Raw genomic sequence first — 13,693 nt, 5'->3', positions numbered from 1 at the left:
CCTTTTCCTTAGCGTTTACAGTCTGTGACACTTGTCCTGCAGTCAGATCTGTAGGAACTGGTTTCTGTAACGAAGTGTAATAAAAATTTTGTCAGTGTGGCTGTGCACTGAACTAAAAATCCAGCATTTTTGTATCAGATGTTGGACCCTGAGTGTAAACACAAGGTAAAGCAGTTTCCTAGCTAAAATTTAATACTGGAAAAGACTCTGCCTGAATAGCCAAATTCAGTTTTCTCACAGCTACACACCACAGATAACAGTTATGAAATGCAGAACCATCTACAAATACCTGCTCTACACCACACACTCATTTCTAGCACTGAGTGTTCAATAGGAAGATGATGTTGACAATTGGCACAGACAATGTGCTAGCTGCATGCCACAGCAGAGGTGTGGGTAGGCAAAAACACTCACCTGGCCTTGCGATGCAGACCGTACCCTGTGCTGTGGAGGGGAACAAGGCAGCCCATCTGACTCCCACTGAGAGATGCGGACAGCTGAGAAAGGAGTGGATAAGAGAATGATAAAAAATGTAAACATAATGTCACACGGCTCAATAAGGAAAATTCATGAACATAAGTATAAAAGAGCTGTCAGTCTCACTAATTCTTTCACATTTTGAAGAATGTATCTCATGAAGGAGACACAGATTTTCCACTAAGCAGTGGAAAAATAGAGGGGCAGGAAGCAGCGTGGGGTGCCAAGGTTGTGCGTGAATACCCGTTAACTTCAGCGTTTGTACCAACTCACTGCTGACAACAACGTCTGCTCAGAGGGTTCCAGGAGAGAGAATGGCCTGTTGGAGTTCAGAGAAGAGGAACCATATGGGCTTCATATACATCACGCCCTGTGTATATATTTACTGTCCAACAGCAGGGAGGGGTTAGCAGAGGGCAGACCCATACCCACCCCCCTTTCACAGCATTGCTTTGCTCTGATTTGTGGAGCCAGTGTGGGGATGTGACAGATGTATAGCTAGAGTATTTAGAAAGAAAACTGTTTACCACCCGACAAAACATCAGACATACTATTTTGAAGCATTCAATTCCCTGGGCTCTGTGAAAAAATAGACTTCAGTTCATGAATCGCAATAGGAATTTTACTGACTGAAGAACGTGAACATAATAATCCAAGTAACTCCAAAAAATTATCCTGTTCATTCTTATCTTCTTCTGTTGGATGGTCAGTTAGTCCTCTAGAGACAAGGTATATGGAGTATCCTTCCTCAGTCCAAGTCTAAAATCCACACTCTCTAAGCACTCGTTTGTCTAATTAAAGCAGAAAATATGGCTAACCTTGCTAATATCTTCTTCCATCCCTCAGAGTGTCTTCCCAGTTAGTAACTCCTGTCACCCACTCTGTTCCTGTGCTGCTTGCAAAATGTCAGATCCATTCTTTACGTTCCTTCAAGTTCCCATCCCAATAAAACCAAGAGAAAGCTATGAGAGGAAACACATCAGGAAAGCTCTTTATACCTTTTGCAGTGACTTTTTCTTCTTTCCATAGGGGACAACAGACCAGGCCTCCAAAACTCACTTCTGAATTGAAAGTGCTGCCCAGTTGTACGGGAGACACACCCTTTTTGTGATAAAGAAACATGGAAGTGCTAATCAGAGAGATGTGAACTCAGAGAAGGATATCCATTAAAAGCTATGGGGGACTTTGTAAACTCAGTTTTAAACTCTGTCTCTGGCAACAAACTTTGACATTTTTTTTTTGTAGTCCTTTACTCAGTTCACATCCATTAATGAAAGAGTTGTCACACATACATCTGTGGTGCTTATTTTATAAAAAAATCCTATGTGCATTAAAGATAAAGGGAAAGAGGAAATCAAGAGATTATCAATGTGTCATTGTTTATGGAAAGAGAACAGATGAAAAAAAAATATATTATGGCAATAAAGCACCAGCAAACACTTTAGTTTTGAGTTACTGTGACAACTGTTTATTTTGTGAATATTTCTGTGCTATGGTGGATGTGGGTGATCCCATGCTGAACTAACAGTACAATGGTAAGTTCTCAGGATGCAACAGGTGTTATTTGCTAAGATAACATAAGAGCAACAGAACAAATTCACCCCATATGTAAGCAGATATTCAGAGTTGTAAATCTCAGTTTTCCAGAGCTGTGCCATACTATATCAGGACTTAATTTTGATACAACCAAGTGATTCTAACTCTTGCTGGAATAAATATGCAGAAACTTTGTACAAACTAAACCTGATTTTGAAGCTTTGCTCTCTTATCTTCTTACAATACCTGCAGCACAATAATACTGCTTTAGTGGAAAATACATTTTAGTTTAATATCTTTGTTTATATCTTTACTCTTACAGCAATTAAAAATCAGTTTAAGACTGGCATTATATTCACACAGCATTTGTGTGACTTCTGTTCCCTTGGAAAGGACATTATTCTATTGTCTGAGTCTCTGTATGCCAATGCAATATAAATATTTAATAATAAATTGGAAGATACAGAGTTGCCATGACAGCTATTGCTCGTTTCCAGCAGCTAGCATGGGATCTGTACCTATTAATATGTACCCAGGACACGGTACTGCCTGTTGCTTTGTGCAGGTTGTTATTCAAGCTAGCACTGAACTAAGCATTACATTTTAAGGTAATTTGCTCTCTCAGTGGTAGTCTTTTTAGAGTAAGTTAGTTAGCTAGCTCATGATTAGTTAACATGACCTTTACTATATGGTTCCAGTAGTTTAAGGCAATGTTGTAAAACAGCTTGAGGTTTTTTAGGATTTGTAAGTCTTAAGATCTACTTGATTATTTATACTATAAATATACATGCTATATATTTAAAACAGCTATGAATTGTGTGTATGCAAAATAAACATGTTTTCTATAGATTGGGGATTAATTTTAAAATAGAGAAGGATGGGAAATTGATTTAGCTGATATTATGAGATAATAATGAGAGACACAGAGGTAATGCCACTGAATTTGTGATTATTATGTGAAAATTAAATCATGAGTGACCTACACAGTGGTCCTTAGTAAATTAATTATCAGCATTGCTTTGCTTCATTGTGTATTTTATTTATATCAAATAAAATCTTACCTTCTGTGCCTTCTGCCTTTTTGTTAGATGTTTTTTCTAGATCCCGGGGCAGCTCAGTCTAATAAAATAAAAACTACTTGATTGCTCTGCCAGCTTCAAGTCAAAATACTAGTCCTTACTTTTATATCAGGGTAGATTTGCATCATGTTGACATTTGTTATGGTTAACTACAGAAGGAAAGAGTGATATAAACTTTGAGGTCATGCAGCTGCACAAACCATTATACCAGTGTAAGCTTTTACTTGGAAAGTTACGTACTTTTGCCTTCAGTTCTGTATTTTATCCAGTGACTGTTTAATGTAAAACACAGAAATAGCCTTGAATGGAGGAGAGGGAACCAAGGTCTCTCTCTTACAAGGAAAATACCCTGCATGCAAGCAGGCACACAGCTTGGGAGCCTTCAAGTAAGAGTGCGAGGGGCCTTTGGGATTTAAGCAGCACCTGGGCAAGAGTCTTCAGGTTCACTGTTTGGAATTTGCATACTGGAGCTCTGCCTGACTGCCCTTTTCAGTATGTTGACATCACACGGCAACATGCAAAGATCGTCAAGCTAGTGACTCATGGCCTAATGTCTCTTTCCATACAATCTCAACTATATGGCAAGTTCAGCATCTCTAACCCTGTACAGTGTATTGTGCTGTAAACCCATAGCCTAAAATCTTTATTGAACTTTGCTTGCATTTCCTGAACAGCAGAAACTCAAGGGTTTATCAAGATTCATTCTCTAAGATTTAACATCCCCACAGATAATATGTGCACAAAAATAGTCCCCTTCCTTCCCACCGAAGGTTTTTCAAAAGTTGTTATTGATCATGGCTGCAAACCTCAACATACTCAACTGCATATTTGGCTGTGATCTAGAAATACTGTCTGTGATATCATTTCCTAGTGCCAAGCCTTAAAGTCAACCCATCACTGCCACATAGTAAGCTAAGTGACCTCTTCTCTCAAAAATCCAACAGTACAACAGGATCCAACAGTACAAACTGACGGCAATACATCACTACTCAGAGAAGATAAGCCTGTCTTCCTAGCACTTCCTCACTCACACCATCCCCACAAGCAACTAGTTCTCCTATGAACTCTGGTAAGTGAAGCATATCTGTTAAACATCTCTGAAAAATATGAAATCTCAAAGATCATTGTCACATGCATTCAGATCATAAAACAGCTACAAAAACCCTCTTATATGCAGCTGCATCTAATGCATTCTGTTCCAAAATTACTGCATCATTTTTCTTAAGGCAAGCAGAGGCACTCCAGAAATTTCTGAAAGCATGCCAGATTCCCTACAAAATATGTTTGTGTAGCCTACTTTGTTCTCTGAATCTTTAAAGTTGAGCTTTAAAGTGAGAATAACAGAAAACTTCCGCCAAACTAAAACCATATCACTGGGATGGCTCACCTCTTCAGCAACCGGGGGCACTGGGTCTTACCTACCACCTATAAAGTTGGTCCCCACCCCAGGTGAGCCATGAAGTCCAACAGGAAGTATCTACTGTCCTTCAGAAGTAAGTCAGCCAGGTCCTCTATCAAAAAGCCAAACTGGCTAATATTATTGAAAGAGTATCACAGACTGAAAAAAGCCTGTGTGTCAAGCAGACTTAGCGAATGACACCCAATTCCCATGTCTCTTCCTTTCAGTAAGACTGTTGAAAGCTCAAACTCTAGCAATATTACACATACTCCCTAGTCATGCTTTTCACCCATGCATACACCAAAATAGTCTCAGGAATGCTACCAGGAGTCCCATGACTAATTTTTCTTCCGATCCTCAGCAAGAAACAGACTTCTTGGGTGATACTTGCAGATTTCTTTGCAATCATCATTGTATGGTATTTATGGCAAACATATCTTTCACTTACAGAGTAAATGGGACAACACACACAATTCTTTTGTTGTAACGTATGGGTTTCAGGGACTCGTTATGGTAATTTTTTCCCTGCCAAAATATTCAGCTTCCAAGTTATCACCATCCTATAGCTACATAGAATTGACAGTCTCTTCTCAACTGTGAACACCAGAGAGGATGTGACTTGCAAATTAGGTTTGGGACAGAGATCCAGGTCTTTTGTCTGTCTCATTAAACTTAGCCACAGAAACTTAGTATTAAAGAAGCACAAGGCTTGTAAAAGAAGCAAAACGAGCCAGGCAGTGATAATTCCAATTGCACTTACTGGGCTCAAAGTTAATAAAGAATTTGATAAATTCTACAACCATGATTGTATGTAATAATAAATAATGAAATCTAGTTTTATTAGCAAGGGCTGAATTACTTGAGTTAGCTTTAGTGCTATTCCCAAAGCATGTTTGTTAAGGATATTGTAATTTTCTTTCTTTCAAATATCCAAACACTTCATATTGACAATGCAGATTGTGAATCAGGATTAGAATTCAAACAGTTCCTCTTAATTTATGTTCTTGTAATTTTAGTGTTGTTCCAGAAAATGTCTCCAAACTTGCAACATACAAAAATTAAATGCTGGAGAAATGGAGGCTCGGGGGGGACATTATTGCTCCCTACAACTACCTACCTGAAATTAGGTTGTAGTGAGGTGGGTGTTGGTCTCTTTTTCCCAAATAACAGGTGACAGGACAAGAGGAAATGTCCTTAAGTTACACCAGGAGAGGTTTAGATGGGATATTAGGAAAAATTTCTTCATGGAAGGGATGGTGAAGCATTGGAACAGGCTGCCCAGGGAAGTGGTTGAGTCACTATCCATGGAGGTATTTAAAAGATTTGTAGACACAGTGCTTAGTGACATGGTTTAGTGGTGGGCTTGGCAGTGTTGGGTTAATGGTTGGACCTGATGATCTTAAAGGACTTTTCCAACCTAAACAATTCTATGATTCTATGATTCATATTATTAACAGTCATAGGCCTGCAGGAAAATATTAAATTATGCATATGTTTACTTACATTCTTTGTTTACTTTACATTTGGAGATAAGACAGTGAATAGGAGTTTTTCATGATGATTCACTCCCTTTCACATTCAACTTCCCTCTGGTGTGGTGTACTAGCTGAAAGCATTCACAATGAGCTGCTCTCTCCACTGAGCATAAAGAAACTCACACTCTCAGGGGCAACAAATAGTTTTCTTGTGTAGATTGAGAAAGGTTTCCTGAAAGCCAGACTTCTCAGTCTCTTTATCCCATATTTGAATGACTGTATTATGTCTTTATCAGGCCAAATTGGTATCAAAGTATGAGGCCAAACTAAGAGAACCACTGGTGTTCATGTGGAGTGGGTATTTTTCTGCACTGAATCATAAGAATCACTGAAGCTGAAATAATAGACTGGAAAAAAGAAATAATCCTTTCAGGAAAATACAGGTTTAATTAGATCACAACACTCTTGATGTGATAGTAAAGCCATGGAAGAACATTAATATTTAGCAGTTTTATCAGTAACTAATCTTTACAAGTGATGAGCTGGTAGCAGTAGCCACTGAATCCACATAAAATTTGATCCTGAGATCAGGTGTACATTTTTATCTTTCTGTTTGCTTCCAAAAGGTAACTTCGTGTGAGCAATATCTTTGGAAACCCAAAAGTGGAAATGCTCTGTCTAGCTAAGATAAAACACAGCATCAGAAGTTTGTTTTTATCTTCTTTGGTGTACTATTCTAAAAAATGCAACTAAGGAAAGATTACCAGGCAAGGTGTAACATTTTCCCTACCTCTCCTGTAGCTTCAAAGACATCTCCACAGACAATTTGCTTTATAAACTTCCACGTATGGTATGCTAAACATTGATCTTGAAGATTTCAGAAACCACTTGCAGATGAGTCTCCCTTTATATTCACCAAAATACTGACAAAATAGGACAGTGGCTGCAGTCATCAGCTGCAGAAGCAGCTAAAGCAGAAAGGTCTTCCTTGGAAGAGGATAAAGCTTTGCTGCAGCATGGCCACCCTATCACTCTGAACTGTGTGGGAAAAAGCTCCAGTTTTAGTGTGAAGGAGCACAGCAGGTGGTACTTCTGTTAACTCTTTTTCCTAAACAATGTATGGCATGGGGGAAAACCAACAGCAAGCTAAAAACTTGCTAGTAAGAGCACCTATGAAAGCCATCAAAATAAAAAAAGACTAAGGTATGCCAGTTTCCCAGGCTTTTAAATTCAGTTTCATGCATACCTGCTTTTGCATCACCTCCTCCATTATGCTTCCTTACTAGGTCTCACTTTTGTTTCTTTTTATAATATTTATAAACATTTCTAACATTTATGGCTTACATACCCCTGCTACTAGAGTGGAGGTGTGTGGGAGATCCTTGCTGGCATCCACCATTCATTCTGGTCTGTGTTAAACCCTTCTGCCCTATCCTGTGTGTCTCTTGCATCTTTAGGTGGCAACTCTGGAGTACAGGATACCTCTTCCTCTGTGTTGGCACAGCTTTTAGCTCAACTGTTTTTAGGCACCATTGTCACAAACATACCATTAACAGTTTAAGGCAAGACATCTGTCCAAATGAGTTCAAAACATCCGTTTCAAACCATGCCCAAAATTGTGCACACCTTTAATCAAACGCACCTTCAACACCAGTCAACAAATATAATCTTTAACTAACATTCAACAGCTTAATTTGCTATACCAACAAATTGCCATATTCACATATAGTGCTGCTTTTTGTGGATTTAAAGAGGTCAGTTTTTAACATGGGCTCATACTGTTCTCGAATAGTGCAACCTTGTAGTGTAATTGATAAGGAGAATCTATGCACAAGCTTTAATCTGCTTAGACTCCACAGGATGTAGAAAATACTAGCTACCAGAAAATACTAGCAACTGGGTGAATGGCATGGTAATTAGTGTATTAACTATGTTAGTTAATGGTAAAACTTGTCATTCCAGAATGCAATCTTCATGTCTTATTTCTTTGTGGTCAGCATCTTGTGATCAACTGAAATGTAGTTTGTAGTTTACAGTTTGTGAATTCTAAGCAGTTTGGACTCGAATGGTTAAACTGAATTTTTACCTCTTCTCCTTGTTTCCAGTACTCCTTCTATACAGCAATTGCTCCAAATAATTGCCACCGTTGTCACATTTGGCACCAAAATGAAATTGATGTGGTACTAGTGACAAATTTTTTAAAAAGTAAATAGCAGTTATTTTCAGTAGTTTTGAATTTTAGGACTTCCCTTAAGTCTGATTGTTAAAGGTGTAAAATATTAATACTGAAATACTGGACAAGTAAGCTGTTTCAAAAAGACCCTTTTATGTAATTTTAATTTTTTTGTGGTGGAAGTTCAGTAACATTTTTACATGAAGGTTTTCTTGTTAATGGCAAATAAACTTCACTACTGGAATCACAAGCAGGTAACTACTTTGCTCATGTTTAAGGCCAAATGAAGCAAGCCTCCAATACTCATGTACATCAGGCTATACGTTGTTCACTTGACAATAGCAATTCAGAATGGTTTACTGTATGTGGGAAGGATGACAATGATGTGCCACACTATATGCATTTGGATAGCAACAGGAGATGCTATTTGTCAGAGAATACCTCTTCTTTCAAGAAGTAAATAAGTTTGAGGTAAATACAGAGCAAGAGAGAGGTTGATTAATGTCCATGATGAGATTCTGGTTTAGATTTTTTTAGGCTAGACCAGTGTATTTTCTCAGTCACTGGAAAAGGCTGCCACATACGCAAGTAAAAGCAAGAAAAGTCAAAAGCATTGACAATCCAGTGATCCTTAACAAAGCACAGCTGATTTCAAGAACTCTGTACATCACTATTGCATCAGTAGGAAACTTGACCCACAGTGTGCACTGAAAACAAAAAAAATCCCACCTAGACTGCTGTAATGCAGCTTTTGCTTAAGCTACAGCATTCCTGACCAGAAAAAAATGCAGTGCTTTTCCAGTATTTGCGAAGTAAGGTGTATTTTTATGCACATTCACTGTTGTTTATATACATCAGATCTTCTCAAACAGAGCTCTTAGAAATACCAGTTTCATCTGGATTCAAAACACACAATTAAGGCTATCCAAAGTGATACACTGATTTTGGACTCAAGCCTTTCCTTGGTTACTGCTGATAGCCCTAGCCAGAAGGTCCTTCCTGAGTATGCGTAGTGTGACTGTAATCCTTAAAGAGAGGACCCTGTACTGAATCTGGCTGGGCAGACATATTTTCTATTACCTTCCCAACATTGTTATAATGTTCCAGTTATTTTGGAAAGAATGAGATTTCTAGCAGTTTTTGACACTTTAAAAACCATCTCAGTCAGACCTGCTTTGAGTAAGTTCACATTTTGCAATGGCAAGCAGGCATCCAAATGTCGTATAGGCTCCCAAGTCCTATGTTTGTGAGCCTCAAAAAAACTTAAAATTTCTTTTCAATTCTGATTTAAGCTCCCAGCTACCACACTTTCTGCAAGGCAGTCTTTAAGACGTCTCTGAGTAGGTTTAAACTGCAACTGATGCAGTGGTCCTTAGCCATAAAACACACAGGCTGGGTCTGGAACCAGCAGTTTACAGCTGACTGTGAGGTGGAGACTAAGCTACTTCATCCTGGCACTGAAGCAATGTAAGGCAGATACATCATTTTCAGGGTCCAAAATTAATTGCTGCACTACTTTGTGTAGATATGCAGCACATTTTCTGCTAGAAGGCATTCAGAAAGCTAAATCAAACTCTTCTCTGAAAGACTCTCAATCTACATTCCCAAATTCTCTGCCTAGTATATCCTGCCCAGTGGGGACAGGAGGTCTGCAGAAGAGACTATCTTCTGTGTTTCTTTCCCTATAAAACAAGGATAATGCCATCTCCTTGAGGAGAGAGAGAGCTTTGTTTGCAAATTTCCCTGGTTAGCAAGGATCTGAACCCAAATTTCCCACCTCCCTTGAAAATACTCTAGAAAATGCAGTTGGGAGTTCTAGGAGAGACCCTCCCTGTTTCCCCTCTTGGTGTTTTTCCACTTCGTATAAATAAAATGTTCATGGGGCTAAGGAGAAGGTGACCTTGCCAAGCTGTGGTTAAGGCACCCATGTTGGAAAGCCAGGTTTGAATTCCTATTCTATGAATATTTAATTGTCCTTCTGATACCAGACATGGCGTGGAGGCACTTCCTTTCCCTCCTCCCCTCCTCCTCATGTTAGTCTTCTCAAGGAGCCTGGGCACCTGTGGACTGAGGATCTGCTAAGCGGCAAGACTCACAAACCCAAACACTGCAAAGCTAAACCAAGACCTTTCATGGTCTCCGTTTTATCAGCCAGTGGTCTGCCTACCATTCCTGGACAGCTGCAGAGTGGATTCAGTGCTAGCAACCGTTGGATATTTTTAGTGGCTATTCCTTTTGCTGGCAGAAGAAACAGGACACTTGGCCAGTGAGAAGCATCCTTGGCTTGCCTGGCAGCCAGTTGGCAGCTCCAGCAGGCAGCCAGCTCTGAGACACAGGGGCAGAGGGGTGCGGCAGCAGCTCATCCCTGGAACCACTCCAAGAGCTCAGCCATTCACTGCCACTTTAAATGAAAAAATGAAATACTAATCAGATCGGTGATGTCAAAATAAATGCTTGCATTTGTATCCCAAGCTGCGGTCTGTGGGACTTTGGCTGCCTTGACAAAGTGACAGGGCCCTGTGATCTTAACGTTCCCGCAAAGGCTGGTACACGCAGCCGAGCAACCCCCACGCTGGGCACTACCGCCCGCGCCTCCCCGTCCCCCTCACTGCCTGGGAGCGGGAAACCCAGCCCCCGCCTTGCGTGAGCTGGCCGGGGCCTCGGTGACAGGCACGTCACCCTCAGGTAGCCGCACCGTAGCAGCGAGCCCCTGGGCTGCGGCGGCGAGAGCTGCCGGCGCCGCCGCCAAAGGAGAGCCCCGCTCGGCGGAGCGCAGGCTCCCGGCACGGCGGGAACAGCGACCGCGGGCGGGGCCTGAGGGGCCCGGGGCGGGGCGCGGCGATCAGGGGCGGGGCCGGGGCTGAGGTCATCACGAGGCGCCGCGGCCGGGCGGAAGGTGGCGGCGGCGTGGGGCGAGCGTGGCAGGTAAAACGGCGGCAACGGGGCGCTCCCGGGAGGGGGCGGGGGAGAGCCGGTAGCGCCGCTGGCCCCGCTCACCCACCCCACCCCCTCCCCTCCTCCCACGCCTCCGCGCGGCTGCCGCAGCAGGAGTTCCTTCTCCCTCAGCGCCCAGCCCTGCGCCTCCGGCCCGGTCCCCACGGCCTACGGGGTCCCTGCTGCAGGCGGCGGAGGGGTGAGGGGGCGCTGGGTGCCCCCTGGGGGCTGGGCCGCGGCCCGCTGGGCGCAGCGGCTGCGCGGGCCCCGCCGCGCTCCCCGCCGCGGTCCGTGCCACCGGCGCCGGCCGATCCCCCGGCGTCGTGAGGCGCTTCTGGAAGGGAAAGCTGCCGTCACTGCCCCTGTCCCGAAGTAGGCTCCTGGGGCTGGAGCAGGAGTAAGCAGCAGAATGATCAGAATGCAGAACAGTAGGGCGTGTGGAGCCGGCAGTGCCTGCCAGCTTATTTCACAGTACTTGCGCAGCTTGACGCGGTGCCTTTCCTGTCGGACTTTAGGTTTAAGTGTAGTTTAATAAAAGAACTTTGCATGTAATTCTGCTCAAGCTTCTCAAAGCTGATTAACAAGCTTTCTGCTTGTTGGTCTCTTTAACACTTGGAAATGTGTAGGTGAAACTTGTATCTTAATAAATGGTGTTTTGTAATTCATCGGAGTATTTCAGCTGAACTGGGTGTTAGGTGCTTTACTCAAGGTAATGCTCAGTTCTCCAGAGGTCAAAGTGGCTTGCCAGTGTCAACATTGGAAAGGGAAGGCTGTTTACCTGATTTTGGCCTTAAGGAAATAGTTCTTTCACACTGTAGGTGGTATTTATAAATGACAGCTGCACTGAGTTAAGAGCAATCAGTCGTTCTATTACAGCACAGGCTTGATTTGGACACTTCCTATGAATTAATATCTTCTCACCTGCATGCTCCATCTCTTTAAAAATCAGACACACACTCCCCATCCTTCTGTATTTTGACTGGAAAATAAAATCGGAGGTAATTTTGCACCTCTTTGATTTCAGCATCTCCACAGAATCACTGAGGTTGAAGGGGACTGCTAAAGATCATCTAGTCCAATGCTCCAGCTCAAGCTGAGTTAGGTATAGTAGGTTGGCAAGAACCACGTCCACCCTGAAATAATTTTGTAAAATAAAAAATGGAAATTTCCATCCTTACACAAATGGCTGTTCTCTAAACGCACTAAATGTAGATTTGTGGGCAGGGACTTGTAAAACACTGAAGTGTATATATTTGGGCTCTGTTTAATGGTTTTAGGTATTTGGCTGCTACAACATTGGTAACACAAAGAACCACAAATAGATAAAAGAGTTTATGGGGAATATCAGGATGCTCTTCCTAGTTTATTTACCAATAGTAAGTTACGCTTCTGTCTTGATCTTTGTAATTATGTGTCTTTCTTTGGGACGGGTATTTGGGGGACAAATGGGGACATGCATTTTTCTGTGTTTCCCTTATTAAAGAAAGAAGTTTTCTATCTTTGCTTGTAATTTCAACTCATGGGAAGCAACTTCTGCTGCTGCTAACTTGTAGTTATTAATGAAGGTCTTCATTATGTTCACTATTTCTGTAGTTTCCTGATGTAAAAGAAGGCTTCTGGAAAGGCACCAGTTGCTTTGTCAAGGGGTATTAGTAACTGAATTAACTTTCACATGAAAGCCTCATTATGATGTGTGCTGGTTTTCCTGTGATACAGAATGAAGTCTGCAAACTCCTGTGTGGATTGTTTTACAGTAGTTTAAGAGTAGCAAATGATTCTGTTACTTTGTTGAGGTCTTACTTTCATCTCCAGAAGAACTTATTCCTGCCTTAAAAAGATGGCTTTGCTGTTTGTGTTAAGTGTGTGGAATAAAAGGAAGTTGCTAATTACTGAAAATTACGTGTACATATTACTTGATGTTTAAACAGTGAAATTACAGTTGATGCTGATGTTCAAAACTGACTTCTTGGCAAGATCTTAGTGTTTTACATTGTGTGGAAAACTTATAAACTGGATTTGGAAGAAGCTTCCTTGAAAGCAGTTTAAAGGGAATTGGTTATAAACCTTTAATAATTATTAAAGAGAATGTTTATTGGAAAGGCTTTTCATTTTTTAAGTGCTTTAGAATGCTAAATGGAGGATTGTAGGTTATAATTCTAACACCTGCATGTTGAAAACAATTGAGTTAGCTTTTACGTATCGATAAAGTAAATCATGCTTAACTGAAGGTAAAGAGAATCCAAATGTCTTTATTTTGCACTGTCTTTTACAAAGGGGTAAAAAGCTGGTGGCGTTTAAATGTGTAGCACCTGGATATTGACCGGTGGCATGTAGGGAAAGTCTGTGGTGCTGAAATACCTCTACACCTTTTGAAGAATGTAATGAATACATAATACAAACAAGTTGGTGTCTGCTTCAGAGATCCTTATTTGCAGCACAGAATGTTAGCTTAAATTACCAGTTTGGCTCCGTGTGCCAGGATATGGGGTGGAGCGCGACTGTGTGGAGATACCTCTCTGTTGACTGTTGTTCAAAGGGAATGATTCTGGCAGAACTGGCAGTTGGGAGAAATATCTTCAAACAGACCTAGCATAAATTGGTAGGGTTTGTCTGACTGTCC

The 13,693-nt window shown here is 41.4% G+C and overlaps 1 protein-coding gene across 7 annotated transcripts in view; it reads left to right on the top strand.

The window, feature by feature from the left end:
- The first annotated feature begins 11,018 nt into the window (after positions 1-11,018).
- The window catches only part of LOC119141279 (aminopeptidase O (putative)), a 202,600-nt gene continuing 199,925 nt past the window's right edge, over positions 11,019-13,693 (top strand). For 6 of the 7 annotated variants that reach the window (XR_005101890.1, XR_005101891.1, XM_037373414.1 and 3 more), the window contains exon 1: positions 11,021-11,064. The gene's annotated coding sequence lies outside the window, so the exon portion shown is untranslated. Of the gene's footprint in view, positions 11,065-13,693 lie in introns of all 7 variants that reach the window. The other variant, XM_037373415.1, reaches the window with a different exon arrangement.

The sequence above is a fragment of the Falco rusticolus genome, chromosome Z (assembly GCF_015220075.1).
Source record: "Falco rusticolus isolate bFalRus1 chromosome Z, bFalRus1.pri, whole genome shotgun sequence".
Classification (NCBI taxonomy): domain Eukaryota; kingdom Metazoa; phylum Chordata; class Aves; order Falconiformes; family Falconidae; genus Falco; species Falco rusticolus.
This window is presented reverse-complemented; position numbering and strand designations above follow the sequence as displayed.